General features: G+C 49.2%; 1 long non-coding RNA gene across 1 annotated transcript in view; it reads right to left on the bottom strand.

Moving 5' to 3' along the window:
- LOC133045672 (uncharacterized) overlaps positions 1-14,386 on the bottom strand; it is a 35,095-nt gene extending 20,709 nt beyond the window's left edge. Inside the window, exons 1-5 of the long non-coding RNA XR_009690307.1 lie at positions 13,361-14,386; positions 12,612-12,842; positions 8,713-8,822; positions 6,198-7,703; positions 4,420-4,664 (exon numbers count right to left, since the gene is read on the bottom strand). This is a non-coding gene — a long non-coding RNA (uncharacterized LOC133045672). The remainder of the gene's footprint in view (positions 1-4,419; positions 4,665-6,197; positions 7,704-8,712; positions 8,823-12,611; positions 12,843-13,360) is intronic.
- Between the last annotated feature and the right edge of the window lie 1,482 nt (positions 14,387-15,868).

The following is a 15,868-nucleotide window of genomic DNA, read 5'->3' as shown; positions in this document are numbered from 1 at the left end:
ACAGCCTAATTTTTTTTTCTGTGTGTTGGTGTGAACTTCTCCATAACATTTTGCTGCACAGTAGATCATACTTCTTTTATTTTTCTCATAAAAGAAGCCTATCTTAGTCACCCACCTTTTAGATTCATTCACTCACTCAACACATATCAACTGAATGCTTACAATGTGCTAGGCACTCTTCCAGGTGCTGGGGAAACAGCAGTGAGAGAACAAACATCTCTGCCCTTGTCCAGCTGACATTCTAATTGGGGCAGACAGACAATAAACAAATAAGAAAAGTAGTACAGCGTGTGGAGATAAAAGACATGAACATATCGCAACAGGGGAAAGGGCTTTGGGAGTGTCGCGTACTAAGTCAATTCAGTTGTGTCCAACTCTTTGTGACCTCACAGACTGTAACCCATCGGGCTCCTCTGTCCATGGGATTCTCCAGGCAAGAGTACTGGAGTGGGTTGCCATGCCCTCCTCCAGGGGATCTTCCTGACCCAGGGATCGAACCCACATCTCTTATGTCTTCTGCATTGGCAGGTGGGTTCTTTACCACTAGCGCCACCTGGGAGTGTTGGGCAGGCAGAAATTTTAAATGAGGGTGCTCAGGGAGAGCCTGAAAGCCACAGGCTGGAGGAGACAAAGAACTAAGCCATCTGGAGACCCCATGGCAGGGTGTTCCAGCAGAGGGAACGGCACGTGCAAAAGCCCTGGGGTGGGAGCGAGCCAGGCACGTCCTAGGAACAGTAGGGAGGTTGGTGTGGCTGGAAGAGAGTGACAGTGTAGATGGGGAGTAGGAGGTGAGACGGGGAGGTCACACAGCCTGACAGTGCAGCGCCTTGACAGCCAGAGTAAGGATCAGGCTGTTCTCCAATGGTACCCTACTGGGGGACTGGAGTGTCACTACCGGGGGGTTGGAGTTACACCATCTGAGTTAACCTTGAGGTTAATACAGGTGGGGAAAGGTAGGAGCAGGGACCAGGGACGAGGCTACTGCAATAGAGATGCCAGTTGTTTGGACCAGGAGGGTGTCAGAGGTGGTGAGGTGAGATGGTGTCTTAATGTATTTGAAGATGGAACTGAAACATGAGATGGAGGAGGAAGGTTGAAGGTGATTCCAAGGTCACCCAGAGGCATCATTTAGAGAATGGAGAGCTGGGGAAGACTGCGGGAGGCCCCGGGGTAGGGAGACGTATCAAAGTTGGTTTTAACATGTTAAGTAGCCAGATGGAGGGGTCCCAGAAGGAGAGGAGAGAATGGACTTGAGAAAATATTTGAGGAGACAACAACAGCTGAAAACTTCCCTAACACAGGAAAGAAAACAGTCACCCAAGTCCAGGAAGCACAGAGAGTCCCAGGCAGGATAAACTCCAGGAATGCGCCAAGACACACAGTAATCACACTGACAAAAATTAGAGAGGAAGAAAAAACATTAAAAATTTTTAAATATTAAAAAATATTAAAAATTTTAATATTTTAAATTTAAAATAAAAAATATTTTTAAAAAATATTAAAAGGAACAAAGGAAAGGAAACAAATAATATACAAGGCAACTTCCATAATGTATTAGCTGATTTCTCAGCAGAAACTCTGCAGGCCAGAAGGGAGTGGCACAATATATTTAAAGTGATGAAAGGGAATAACCTACAACCAAGGATGCTCTACCCAGCAAGGCTCTCATTCAGATTTGATGGAAAAATCAAAACTTTTATAGACAAAAGCTGAGAGAATTCAGCACCACGAGACCAGCTTTACAATACACAGCAAAGGAAATTCTCTAGGTGCAAAAGAAAAGGCCACGACTAGAAACAAGAAAATTACAAATGAAAAAATTACAAAAAAAAATTACAAATGAAAAATCACCAGAAAAAGGCAAGCATACAGCAGAGGTAGGAAATGACCTGCACACAAATATGATATCAAAACGAGCAATTGTGAGATAATGAGAGTACAAATGCAGGATACTGAAATGCATTTGAAATGAAGAGATCATCAATTTAAAACAATCTTGTTTATGTACAGACTGCCATATCAAAACCTCATGGTAGCAAAAAACAAATATCTATAACAGACAAAAGAAAACGGGATCCAAACACAACGCTAAGGTGAGTCATTAAATCACAAGAGAACAAGAGATGACAGGGAGAAAAAACACCTACAAAAACAAATCCAAAACAATTAACAAAATGTGCCAATAAGAACAGACATATCAATAATTATCCTAAATGTAAATGGATTAAATGCTCCAACCAAAAGATACAGACTGGCTTAATAGAAACAAAAGCAAGACCCATGGACATGCTGTCTACAAGAGACCCACTTCAGATCGAGGGACACATACAGACTGATAGTGAGGGGATGATAAAAGGTATTGCAGGCAAATGGAAATCAAAAGAAAGCTGGAGTGAATGAATGGCTTTTATATCAGACAAAACAAATTTTAAAATAAAGACTGTCACAAGGGACAAAGAAGGATTTAGATGAATAAGTTTTCGCCTACTGATAACAGCATAAGAAAAGTTTTCGCTCACTTATGTTTTTGTCTTGATGCTGGAATTCAAGTGAGAAATAACAGAAGGTTCTTAGTGATAGTCATTTATTGCAATAGGATGATACAATGGGTGACAGAGCCCAGCAGGTTGTAGGCACCTATTTTCTACACAGTCACCAAAAATATCTGTTTGGCTTTAGAAAGAGGAAATGTATGAGATTATCAAGCTTTGTGAAGCTTGGACAAACCTAAGTATAAGCTTAGGACAAAGCTGCTGCCTGACTTTGGAGAAGCTGGAATTGAGGTACCCACAGAAGCTTGGATAGGCACTAACTCATAAGTATACGTTGAAAGTGCCTTTGATCCAAAACTGCTTTTCAAAACTTCTCATTTCCCCCGAGAACCATTCTAAAGAACTGCTCTCTGTCCATTTCTGAGAGAAGATGACTTGTGTACACAATCATCAACCTTAAGTTCTTTCTACTAGTCAAATGGAGCCATATACACGAAAAGTCTTATATATTTACATTTACACAGCTGTTCTAGGATTTGATTTGTTTATCCCTGAATTCCCATTCTCTTTAAGAAAATCCTTCAGTATATTGTTATAGGCATCAGGGGCTTATATAGACAGAACATCTTCAGTAAACCTTAAAGACTCAGGTAGCACTCATACCAAATCATTTGGATTGGACCCACAAAGATATTTTCTTTCATAACTTAACCATATGCATATATTTAAAAAAGCTTATGTAAAGCAGAAAGAAGGAAAAGAGAGAGAAAGAAAAGGGAGAGCCTGAGACCTTTTCTTTGCGCCCACTCCCTGACAGTGAAGTGTTGCTTATTTTAAAAAGAGGGCCCAGAATGTTAAGGGGTTTGAGGGGCGCCAGCGAATCACATCCCCTTTCTCACATCCTCACTTGAGCCCTGAACCAAATGAGTCATAAACAAAGGTATATAGTAGGGCAGAGGGGACCAGAAGGTCACTGACACAGAGAGAACTGAAGTTGGAGAGACACGACTGTATTGGCTACACGTCCTTCCAAACGCTGAATCCCAGAGTGAGGGATCTCACTCACCCCCATGGCAGAACTGGACCAAATGGCCTGTTCTGTGAGATTTATGACATGCGAGAACAGACCCAAGAGGGTTTCGGTGATTTCTGCCCAGCTTCTTCTCCTTCCAAACTCACGCTCCAAGCCCTTCGCTCCCGGGAGGGTGACAAGGATGGGGGCAGGAGGAATGGAGGGAGTCCAGGGGTGTCATACCACTGCCTCCACTGGGATGGAAGCATCTTGGGGAAATAAGCTACCCCACCCACTCCGTCCCCCACCAACACACACCTTCTGAAAGACAAAAGGGTCCCTTTAGACCCTTGGAAGTGGTGATTCACTTTTCCAGCGAATCACCAGGGGGCCCTGCACAGCTCTTGTCAGGACAATGAAACACCAGACACCAGGTCATGTGCAGACACTGCTATTCAGAGAGAGATGTGGGCGCACACACACACACATACACACACACAGAAGATCATGCCATATGATCATGGTATAGTTTACAACTGCTCCTTTCACTTAATAACATATCTGGACTCTGCCTTCAGTAAATATACTTTTACAAAATCATCTTAATAACCAAATATCACCCCACTGTGTGGTATACCTGTCGTTTGGTCACCAACCTCCTATTGTTCCCAGTCCTTTGCTACTATCAAAAACAAACAAAAAATTTAAAAAAGAAACATTGTCTGAACCTTCTTATAGCCAAATCGGTTTACATGCTTGATTCTAAAGCTACATTCCTGAAATTGGAATTGCTGGATTAAAGGGAAGGCATGTTTTTAATACAGTGGGTTACATTTTGCAAAATGCTGCATTAGATGCCACTGTGACAATCCAACACACAAAGGACAGAAAGAGTAGGCCAAAGAGCTAGTTTACCTGAAGACTGTGGACATGTCCCCCACAGGCCCTTGCACCATGCTGGGTACCAAGGCCCTCAGCTCACTGTGTGTGGACCAGCGAGCTGAAAGAACCCATGGGGAAGGACAGTAGGTCTGGGCCTTCTGTACATGACAAAGGCAAGTGCATCTTCAAGGGTGAGCAGGGACCTCTCCTGGTTGGTTCAGGTGACACGGTGGGTCCTGGGCCAGCTGCCCATGCTCTTCCTCTGTGCCCGAAATGATCTAAAGTCAGAAAAACAACATCTTCTGGTTTCGTTTCTCATGAGCGCCTCCCAGATGACCCACTCCCAGCTATCTGTGGGCTCAAGGATATACATGGCATTTGCTTTGTCCCCAAGTCCGTGCCTGGAACCTGGACCCTCATTTGCCATTTTCACACTCAACAACTCATGGAATGTGTGTGCCTCTTTGAAGGCCACTTCTGAATAGTTGTTGAGCTCACGGGCTAATAGTTTCCATGCAGCACCTCTGAAGACAACCTGAATACACACAGGCACATGGCAGGAGAGGACTGCTGATGCTCCCGATCACAGGAACGGTTTTCTGGTGGCTGAGGCCAAATGCTAATGAAGGGTGTTCAGTTTCTCAGGGCTAGAATTGAGGCAGGGTCTCAGTGTGCCCAGGGAAGTCGGCCCCCGAGAACAGGGAGGTGGGCTCTACAAAAGAAGTCCCCCCAGGGTGTGGTAAAGAGCTTAGGGGTAAAGCAGCCCCTATTCAAAGCTCAGTAGTGTGGGCAAGTCACCTGACCTCCCCGCACCTCAGAGTCCTTAGCTGGAAATAAGGGAGTCAGGCCCGGGATAGTGTAAGGGTCTGACTGAGAAACGTGCATATAATTACAGGGTAAGTGCCTGCTAAGGGGTAGACGTTATTCCAGCATCAATATGACCAAGTAGAGACAGTAAGATCCCAAAGAAACAGATTTTAAAAAACCACTTGACAGGGAAGAAGGAGAGGCAAGTTAAGGATATGGGATTAAGGGATATGAACTACAATGTATAAAATAGATAAGCAAGAAGGGTATATTGATGGGAATTATAGCCATTATCTTGCAATCACTTAATGGAGTATAACCTGTAAAAATACTGAGTCATTATACTGCATACCTGAACCCAATATAATATTGTAAATCAACTACACTTCAATTTAAAAAAAAAGGATCATTGAACATCTCTCACATCCCTATATGCCCAGGGAGTGGCACACAGTCAGCACTCGGTAAACATTTGAGGACTCAGATGAATGAATATGGGCCAGGTCACGTCAGTCACGTAGGAAGCAACAACGGTGAGGAGCTGGTCCCTGGAGAAGCTAAGAAAATTTCTGTGACGATACTACTACTCATAATAAAAGTAGCAGAGGATGATAGGACACTCAGATGCCTGGCACCACACCTCACATCAGCCCTGGGAGGTGATACTTCACCTCCATTCACAGAGGAGGAAACTGAGGCACAAGTCAGGCAACGGGCCCCGTGTCGTGCAGTTCATGATGGGGGAGCAGCGTCCCTGTCTGCACCCTGGGGCAGGAGGATGGCAGGCTTGAGTCTCTGCTGCTTGGCAAAGGAGGCTGTGAGCAAGGAGAGTGAACTCAGCTCAGGGTGGAAGGCGGGGAGGACCAGGGCTCAGAATGATGGCACCTGCCCACGCAGGATGGGCAGAATGGGCTGTGACAACAGAGAGAGGTGGTGGAATAGAAAAACACCAGGAGAGCCCCTTTCACCCCCGAACTGTAGAACAGGAGGACACGGTTACTCACAGTATGCTGGGACCTGTTCTCAGGGCTTCACACACATTCACTCTCTCAATCCTCCCAGCCTAATGGCCCGCGAGCTTCCTGGTTTGCGTGGCGAGCTGTGGTTTGCATCACTTTTGTCATCCAGGCGGCTGATCGAAGCTAGAACAATGACACACAGCTCTTTGGAAGATCTCTACTATGGACCATCCTACTGCACACAAATGGCATGCCTATTACAAATCTCAGGTCCTTTTTCTTTTTTCCCAAAGTCTTAGAATGCAGTTTTGTTCACGTGAAGTTTCTTAGGGGCATTTTTATCATGTGTTTGTGTGCGTGTGTGTGTGTGTGTGTTAGTTGCTCAGGAGTGTCCTACTCTTTGTGACCTTATGGAGTGTAGCCCACCAGGTTCCTCTGTCCATTGGATTCTCCAGGCAAGAATACTAGAGTGGGTTGCCATTCCCTTCTTCAGGGGATCTTCCCGACCCAGGGATTGAGCCTGTGTCTCCTGCACTGCAGGTGGATTCTTTACCATCTAGGCCACAAGGGAACCCACTTTATGACCTCAGTTCAGTCAGTTCAGTTGCTCAGTCGTGTCCGACTCTTTGCGACCCCATGGACTGCAGCACGCCAGGCCTCCCTGTCCATCACCAACTCCTGGAGTTTACTCAAACTCATGTCCATCCAACCATCTCATCCTCTGTCGTCCCCTTCTCTTGCCTTCAATCTTTCCCAGAATCAGGGTCTTTTCAAATGAGTCAGCTCTTCCCATCAGGTAGCTAAAGTACTGTAGTTTCAGCTTCAACATCAGTCCTTCCAATGAATATTCAGGGATGATTTCCTTTAGGATGGACTGGTTGGATCTCCTTGCAGTCCAAGGGATTAAGAGTCTTCTCCAACACCACAGTTCAAAAGCATCAATTCTCTGGCACTCAGCTTTCTTTATAGTCCAACTCTCACATCCATACATGACTACTGGAAAAATCATAGCCTTGACTAGACGGACCTTTGTTGGCAAAGTAATGTCTCTGCTTTTAGATATGCTATCTAGGTTGGTCATAACTTTCCTTCCAAGGAGTAAGCATCCTTTTATTTCATGGCTGCAATCACCATCTGCAGTGATTTTGGAGCCCAGAAAAATAAAGTCAGCCACTGTTTCCACTGTTTCCCCATCTATTTGCCATGAAGTGATGGGACCAGATGCCGTGATCTTTGTTTTCTGAATGTTGAGCTTTAAGCCAACTTTTTCACTCTCCTCTTTCACTTTCATCAATAGAGTCTTTAGTTCTTCTTCACTTTCTGCCATAAGGGTGGTGTCATTTGCATATCTGAAGTTATTGATATTTCTCCCAGCAATCTTGATTCCAGCTTGTGCTTCCTCCAGCCCAGCATTTCTCATGATGTACTCTGCATATAAGTTAAATAAGCAGGGTGACAATATACAGCCTTGACGTACTCCTTTTCCTATTTGGAACCAGTCTGTTGTTCCATGTCCAGTTGTAACTGTTGCTTCCTGACCTGCATACACCTCTACTGAGGACAAACAGGAAAAATATCAGAACCAACAAAGTGCTCCCAACATGGTCAAAGATTCTTGGATGGGGGACCACCAGGGGACATGGTGAGGTCGCTGAGCCCCACATTGGTCCCCAATTTGCTTAGACAATGGTGGTCAGGACCGAGCCTGAGCCTTGGCAAGCTCCTAGGGTGTGGCCAGCCTCGTCAGCTGGGATGCCTGCCAACCATCCCCAGGGATGGCTGGGTGAAGGGTGTCCCAGGGGAGCCTCGCCCATTGCTGGTGGCTGACCCATGAAGTGGAAAGGTCATCTGAGCCAAGCCAATCACGTGGACTCCCTCTGGGATATGACCCAGGCACCCAGGAGAGAGTGACTGGCCCACTGGGAGCAGAAGGCCAGGCAGGGCCCCCAAGCTGCCAGGGGCTGAGGCTCCCCATATTGGCCCGTTCTAGAATCATGAACTTTGACAGTGATTGACCCTGCATCTGGGTCTTCAACCGTCCTTATTTCACAGGGAGGAATTGCCACACTTCGGCCCCAGGGTCCCTTCCCAGAGCATCTGGGCTGAAGGTCCCGCCTCCCTCCCTCCCCTGTTCTATCCCTGGTCCTGGCTGGAGCAGGTGGGAGGGGTCCACAGAGGCATGGGGGGATCTATTTGCAGTTTCCTTAAACATCCCCTCCTGGCTTCCCAGGGGCAATAGAGCCAGAACGTTCTCCCCACCCCGTTGTACTGCTCGCCCTTATCTTACTCCTCTGGTGGCTGGACTTGCTTTTCCTTCTGTTCTGGGCTGAGTTAGGAGGAACTCCCTGGTGATCGGGGTTTCTCTGCCCATCAGCATTGACCAGCCCCGCCCCCCTCCCCACACCACCACCCAGAGGCTCCACCTAGATCTGACCCAGGAGTTCCCAGCCACGGAACATCTTGAGAAGCCTGACTTCTGCCCAGCAAAAAGCGGATCTGCCCCCAAGTTCAGCCCATGGACGTGAGCAGCAACCCCTCAACCCACACGGCCCCGACTGACCTCGCTCTCAGGCCGGCTCTTCCTGGTCTCCATCTGGGACAATGAGGTATCAGTGAGGTCCTGCTAGGGCCTGACCAGTCCTCCAGGGAGCCCTGTGAGGCTTCTAGACCCTTTGGGCAGATATAAAGTCACACAGAAACAAAAAGTAAACTTGCCGAGGACCGCAACAAAACTCCTACCTACCTTCCTACTCTACCTGAAAGGGATGTGGGAGCTGGTCAAGGCAATCCCAGTGTCTTTTGTTGATCTAATCAAGGTCAAAGCTAGAATGCGAGCCAGCAGGGAGTGCAGGGGCCCTGAAGGGGTGGGGTGCGAGGGTCCCAGCTTTGGGGTGCAGAGAGGAGGACCCAGGATGGAGACCTGGGGAGGATGATCCCAACCCCGCATCCTGTCTGTGTGTGTCGTGGCCTTATCCCATCAGCCAGTGTCTGCAGGTCCCCCTGGGTCTGAATGAATCTGACCCAGCTCTGCTCTGGGCTGCCTGCTCTCCCCCAGCCCAAGTCTCCTACCATCTCCTACCAACTGCTCATGTTTCTCCCCTGAGCTTATCCATCTCTGAGCCCCCGGAGAAAGGATAAAGGAAAGCAGCCGTTCCTGTGGCTGGTGAACAGGTCTGTCTTCTTGTTTTGCGAGCAGGTAGCAAGTTGCAATGTTGTTTGCTATTGCTTCCAGCTGCCTCTCATGCGTTGCCTCAGTGGGCTGTAGAAAGAGGGCTTTGAATTCCCTGTTTCGATCACTTCTTTCTGTTCCTCTTCCTTTTCTGTCTCCCTCTTTCCTTCCTCTTCAATCCCTCGCCTCCTGGAAGCCCAGCTCTGCCTCAGTTTCCCTGAGCCTCTGGGTCAAAGCGTTATGAGACTTTCGCCACGGGAAGGAACCCAGGCTGGGCAAGTGCAGGTCACTGCTAGCCGAGGACAGCTGTCACCCAGAGCCTCTGGGCCCGGCAGACCGGGGCTAAATCTTCCTCGGTTCTGAGCACCTTATTTAATGGACTTCAGCTTCCCGGTCTGTAAAATGCACACTGATCAGCATCTCCTAGGGTTGCTGTGGAGATTAAATGAGCTTACATCCCTGAGGACTGGCCGGGCTCAGTCACCCACATGTGGGCCCCGCATGCCTGCCTCCCCCATCGCCATGTCTGGAGCCTGTCCCCCCAGGAGGCGACTCAAAGGCCAGGGAGAACACAGGTGTTCCTGGGGGCATGTGTCCCTTCCTGCCCGGGCCCAAGCATCCCAACCCCGTTTCTAATCTTGTTCTCACATTTCAGTTTCCTCGGTATAACTTCTCCGGCCAAACTCCCTACTGGGCCCACCAACTGCTGATGAACAACAGTAAAGGTCCACCCACCCACATGGGAGTTGGGAACATGACTAAGTGTGGCCCCGGTTTCAATCCCAAACAACCTAAGCAGAGGTCAGGGATAGAAATTCAGGCCTGAAGGGCTTCTGGGAGGAGGTGTGGCCTGACTCCTAACCGTGCCTGGAGCAGGCCCAGGTGTCTTCAAGCCCTGGCCGCTACACTCCATGACCTTGGGCAAAGGTGTTTGTCCTGTCTAAGTCCTTATCTGTAAACTCTGCTGACAACACTGTACTCCCATCACGACCCTAGGGGGTAGGTTATGTTGGTGTCCTATTCCTCTCCCAGATAAGAAAACAGGAGGGAAGTTAAGTAACCTGCTCAAGGTCACCCAGCAAGGCAGAGCTGGAAGAGACTGTCCCAGCGATTGGCAGGCATTTTCGGCTTGTTTTGCATGGGAAGTTTCCCTAGGGAACTTTGGAGCAGGGAGGCGAGTCCTACACTGCCAAGTGGACACAGCTCCAGAATGCTCTGTGACCCCCTAGCAGAGGAAGCCCACAGGGAATGCAGAAGAGCCCGATGAAGCTGACTGTCCAGGGACTTGGCAGGCACTGCCAGATGTGTGGCCATCAGCTTCTGCTCAGGTTGCCTCCCTCCTCTTCATTTGCCGGCCCAAACTTTATGAGGACATTACCCTCTTCTCTGGAGCTCCTTCCAGCAAGTCCACTAAAAACAGGGGCCAGGTGAGCAAGAACAGTATGGGTCTCAGAGGTCAAGAGACTTCTAGTTACAATATACTTCTAGAAGCATATTGGCTTTGTTACCTGAAATTATCATTATTTTTATTTCAAAGGCTTAATTTAGGAAGACCTCTGGGTCTTCCCAGGCTTCCCAGGTCTTTCAGCAGGTTCCAGCTGCTGAAAGAACATGTAATTTAAAGGCCAACTGAAAATGTATTCTACCCTGGCCATCAGGAGCGGGGCGGGGTGCATTGGGCCTTGACATTAAAATGGTTCCGTTTCTGTGCTAACGGCGTTTGTAGATGTGACCAGGATTTCCCGCCGAGCCTGGACCTCGCCATTTCCTCTCTGCCTCTGAGCTGGCCCCCTTCATTCCTCCTCTCTCCCTCTCTCCCCAAAACCTGCTCAGATCTGTGGCTAAATGTGGGGGAATGTTCTGGAAAGTGGGGACAGTTAGGCTCCAAGCAGATAAGGGCTCAAATTCCAGCTCAACTGTTTCTGGGCAGTTCACCTCGCTGAGCGTTAGATGTCCATGTGGAAACTGAATTCACGTGAAGACGGTTTTGCCCTGAGTCTGGCACAAGGTAAATGGGGCAGCTGATGGAACAAGGGGACAAGGCTTTCCCCTGAAGCTCAGCATGAGTCTGGGGCCCCGTGTCTCCTCAGTCCTTGTGGAGGGGCTCCCCCCGCCACCCCCCAGCTCTCTCCACAGCCTGGCCTCAGCTGAGGATCCCTCCTGCCCTTGGATCTGCCTCTGAGATGGACAGGCCCTGCCTCTCCAGAGGCGGTCTGTGATTCCCTGCCACCCAAGTAAAACAGACCCATGCCAGCCTCTGCCCAGGGCTTAGCTGACTGATGAACTAACCTTGGCTGCTACCTGAATGGAGAGGGGGACATCTGAGCAAGGCCCAGGGACATTGCTTCAGAGACGCACAGGCTGCCCTCACCCAGTATTTCCCAAGCGTCTGGACCAGGTGCTCACTTTTGCCAGAGCTGCTAGGAGATGTGCCCATCCCCTAAAGGGGGACAAAGGTAACCATCTGGGGGGTCGTGGTCCTGCGGCAGAAGGAAGACCTTCGGCTTTGAACTTGAGGTCACACTGCTTATGTAGCTGCTGGGCCGATCTGTGTGTCCATTACACCTGCCTCCCCAGAGGAAGTCAGGAGTCACGTGAAGGGAGGGAAGGGCGTCCTCTAGACCTGGGTGCCCGGTGAGGGCGAGGAGATGCTGCACCAGAGTCCAGACCTCACTCTGCTCGTGACTCACGCACAACACTGGCGGGTCATTACCCACTGTTGCGGCTGAAAGGCTGTCAGAGCACTCGGCCCCTCCCTGCCCCATAACTGTGACTCGGCGGATTAATGAGGGAACCGGTGCCAAGTTCCGGTGAATGCAGTTTTGTTCCCCAGCTGGTCCCTCTGATGAGTCCACAAAGCCGATGGGAAATAGCAAAGGTCAAAGCTCTCTACGTGCGGTTGAGGTCCTCCCTGGGTGTGGTTCTGGGCTCTCTGTCACCCTCACCTGGGGGTGAGGCCCTGGGGTCAGACTTAGAGAAGGGTGTGGGGGGACATTTTCCAAGCTCTGGCCACATGCCTGGGGTGTTTCACATGGCAAGTGAGCCAGAGGAATGGGTCTTGCCGGGCCTTTTGGAGACTTCCAGTGGCAAAAACCACAGACTGAACAGCACCTGTCAAAGCTGGAGCAAGCAAGGTGGAAGCTGTCTCTGGACGGTGCTGGCTTGGGGGGCTGGTCCCCACCGTCTTCCACTTGTGTGATTTGGTTCTGTGATCTCTCCTGGTGGAAGGACACTGGTGGCTGAAGCCAGAGCCCTGGAAGGACAGGAGGAGGGAGAGAGGCAGGTGGTACCTGGCTGTGGCAGAGGGGGTGCGGTGCTGTAGTTCCTCTCGCTCAAGATCAGGAGCATCCTCGGTGAAAGGCCTAGACGGGATTGAGCCAATTCCACCAACCAAAGCAGGTGGCCCGCCATCCAGCTGTGTGGGGGTTGAGTCAACCGCCCCTGCCATCACTGACCTTCAACACACCCTGAGAGGAGTTCAGGGTGGAGATCAGGAATGAGGCGCTCTAGGCTCTGGGAAACTGGCAGAACAAGCCTTCAGTTAGTTATAGATGTTTTCAGGAGAAAATTTTATGAACCCAAGTTCTCATGTCCTCCCATACTTGGAAACACACCAAGTTCATTAACTAAGATGTCTGTTTCTCGTGAGGTGCAGTCGCCTTCTACTGAGATGTGTATTTGGTTGCTAGTATCCTTCTCCAAAATCACATATATGCTGTCCTTTCTGCTCACCCCCTCGGAAGAATTTCTCAGAGCAACCTGAGAAGCTGTGTCCTGGGCTACAGTCCTTGTTAAGTCCCCAAATACAACTGACACTCATAGCTCTTATGCTGTGTGTTTTTATTTCAGTCCACAATTCCCCCAAATAATCTAAGCTGGGGTGGAGAAGATTCTTTCCAGCTTAATTTTCTCTGACAGGTAATAATCCACATGGGTTCAAAATCAAAATAACAGATGCAATGGGGAATCTTGCTCCGCCCCATCCCGGTTCCCTGATTCCTCCCACTGCACTCGCTGATCTCACTAGCTTCTCGCGTACCTTTCCAGGATTCCTTTCTGTAAGTCCAAATGCCTATCTCCACTCTGCTTTCTCCCTTAAGTGCACAGATGTGAACGTATGGTACATTCTGGTGTTCGTCAGGGGCTCCAGAGGAAACAAAAGGAAAAATCAATCTGGAGAGGTGAGGAAGCATTAGTGACAAGGATGACAAAAGTGTAGTCTTCTGGGGGTGGGGGGAGCAATGGGAGTGTGCCATTCGCCAAGGCTGGGGACCACGGGGAGCCCTACTTCTGCAGGCGTCAAGCCCAAGACCGGAGATCTTTCCACGCTATTCATTGAGGTAGCTTCTAGCATAGCTTGGTCCCACCTCCTCACCTTCCCAGTCAGTACTGCTAACAAACTTTTCTGCTGCCAGCTGCCCGGCACCCTGGAAGGTATTACAAATGCCCCATGTCACATGGTGAGGGGTCCCCAGTGTTGGCCAACCAGCTGGGGTGGCCCTTCCCTTCAAACTAAATGAGAATCTTCAGCTTTGCACCTCCCTGCCAGCAGTCCAGTGCTCCTAGGCAGAGGCCCCCAACCCTTTTGGCAGTGGAGACCAGTTTCAAGGAAGACAATTTTTCCATGGACCCGGGAAGGGGTGGTTTTGAGATGACTCAAGTGTATTACATTTATTGTGCACTTTATTTCTAATAATCATCTAATGCTGCCACTGATCTGACAGGAGGTGCCAGTCCACAGCCCAGAGGTTGGGGACCCCTGCTCCTGGGGATCCTTCCAAGGATTTCTGGGTGCCTGTCACAGCGTCCTGGCACTTGCCTGACCCCTTGGCCGGCACCCTTGCCCCTCACCTTCCCTCCTAACCTCGGGCTTTCAGGCCATTGCCTGCACACTTCATGTCCTCACCCAGCCCTGCTGTCCGAGTGGGGACACCCCTATCCACAGTCTGTCCCTGGGGTGCGGGGACAGATCAAGAATCCATTTAATAACCAACAAGGACCTACTGTATAGCACAGGGAACTCTGCTCAACACTCTGTAGTAAGCTAGATGGGACAAGAATGTGAAAAAAAGAAAAGACACATGTACATGTGTAACTGAATCACTTTGCTATACAGCCGAAATCAACACAAGATTGTTAACCAACTATATACTCCAATATAAAATAAAGATTGTTTCTAATTTTTAAAAAATACCCATTTAAAATTTATCAGCCTCACTTCACTGCTGGAAAACTTACTGCTGACCCTGCCCCAGGGGCTTGGGTTGCCCCTCCTCGGCCATCTGTCTCCCTGGTCTCCGGCTCCTGCCTGTTCTTGGGCCTCCCTCCCATCCTCTCTTCTTTCCCTCTGTCCCCAGGCTGCACTTGCCTGTCCTCATCCTAGTGCGTTACTTTCCCTTCTCCTTTCTCACACAAAGAAGATTTTCCTTCCTATATGGGAAGGAAATCCAAAAAAGAGCTCCCGTTTGCTTCAAAGTCTCCAGATCTGGGTCCTTGTTCTCTGCAACCAAAGGGCTGTTTTCTCTCTACTGACTCAGCACCATCCAGTAGAAACAGAATATGAGCCCTAGATAAAATGCTACATTTTCTGGTAGCTACATTTAAGAAAAAAAAAAAAATGAAAAGAAACAAGTGAGATTAATTTCAATATCCTCTATTTAACCCAACATATCCAAAATATTATCAGTTCAATGTTTATTTAATATAAAGTTATGAATGAGCTATTTTAATCCAGGTAAATAAAAAGACATTTTAAAAATTATTTATTCATGTATTTTTGGCTGTGCTGGGCCTGTGCTGCCGTGCGGACTTTTCTCTAGTTGTGGCGAGCGGGAGCTGCTCTCTGGCTGTGGGGCATGGGCTTCTCACTGCGGTGGCCTCTGTCGTTGCAGAGCGCGGGCTCAGGAGTTGTGCTCACCGGCCTAGCTGCTCCACGGCATGTGGGGCTCTCCTGGACCAGGGATTGAACACACATCTCCTGCACCGGTAGCTGGACTCCTCACCAATGAGCCACCAGAGAACCCCAACAAGACATTTTAAACCCTGCGTGTGTTTGATACTTACAGTGCTTCTCAACGCAGACTGACCACTTTGCACCCATTCGGTGGGGTGCACGTGGCTGGTGGGGACCATGTCGGGGAGACTAGTCCTCAAATACAGAAAGACCTATGACAACCTTTTAAAAAAGACAACCAGATATCAAATAACCAGAAGAGTCAGGGGCTTCGCTGGTGGCTCGGTGGTAAAGGATCCTCCTGCCAGTGCAGGAGACACAGGTTCAATCCTTGATCCGGGAAGATCCCACAGGCTGTGGGGCAACTCAGCCCGTGTGCCACAAGTACTGAGCCTGCACTTCAGAGCCTGGGATCGGCAACTATTGAGCCCATGTGCCGCAACTACTGAAGCCAGAGCCCCCCACAACAGGGAGGCCACCGCAACGTGCAGCGCAGTGAAGAGCAGCCCCCGCTCTCCGCACCTGGAGAGAAGACCGTGCAGCAAGGAAGACCCAGCACAGTCATAAACAAATAAATAAAATTATTTTTAAAAT

Source organism: Dama dama, chromosome 24 (genome assembly GCF_033118175.1).
Source record: "Dama dama isolate Ldn47 chromosome 24, ASM3311817v1, whole genome shotgun sequence".
Taxonomy (NCBI): Eukaryota; Metazoa; Chordata; class Mammalia; order Artiodactyla; family Cervidae; genus Dama; species Dama dama.
The sequence above is the reverse complement of the archived record's forward strand: the minus strand, read 5'-3'. Positions and strand labels throughout refer to the sequence as shown.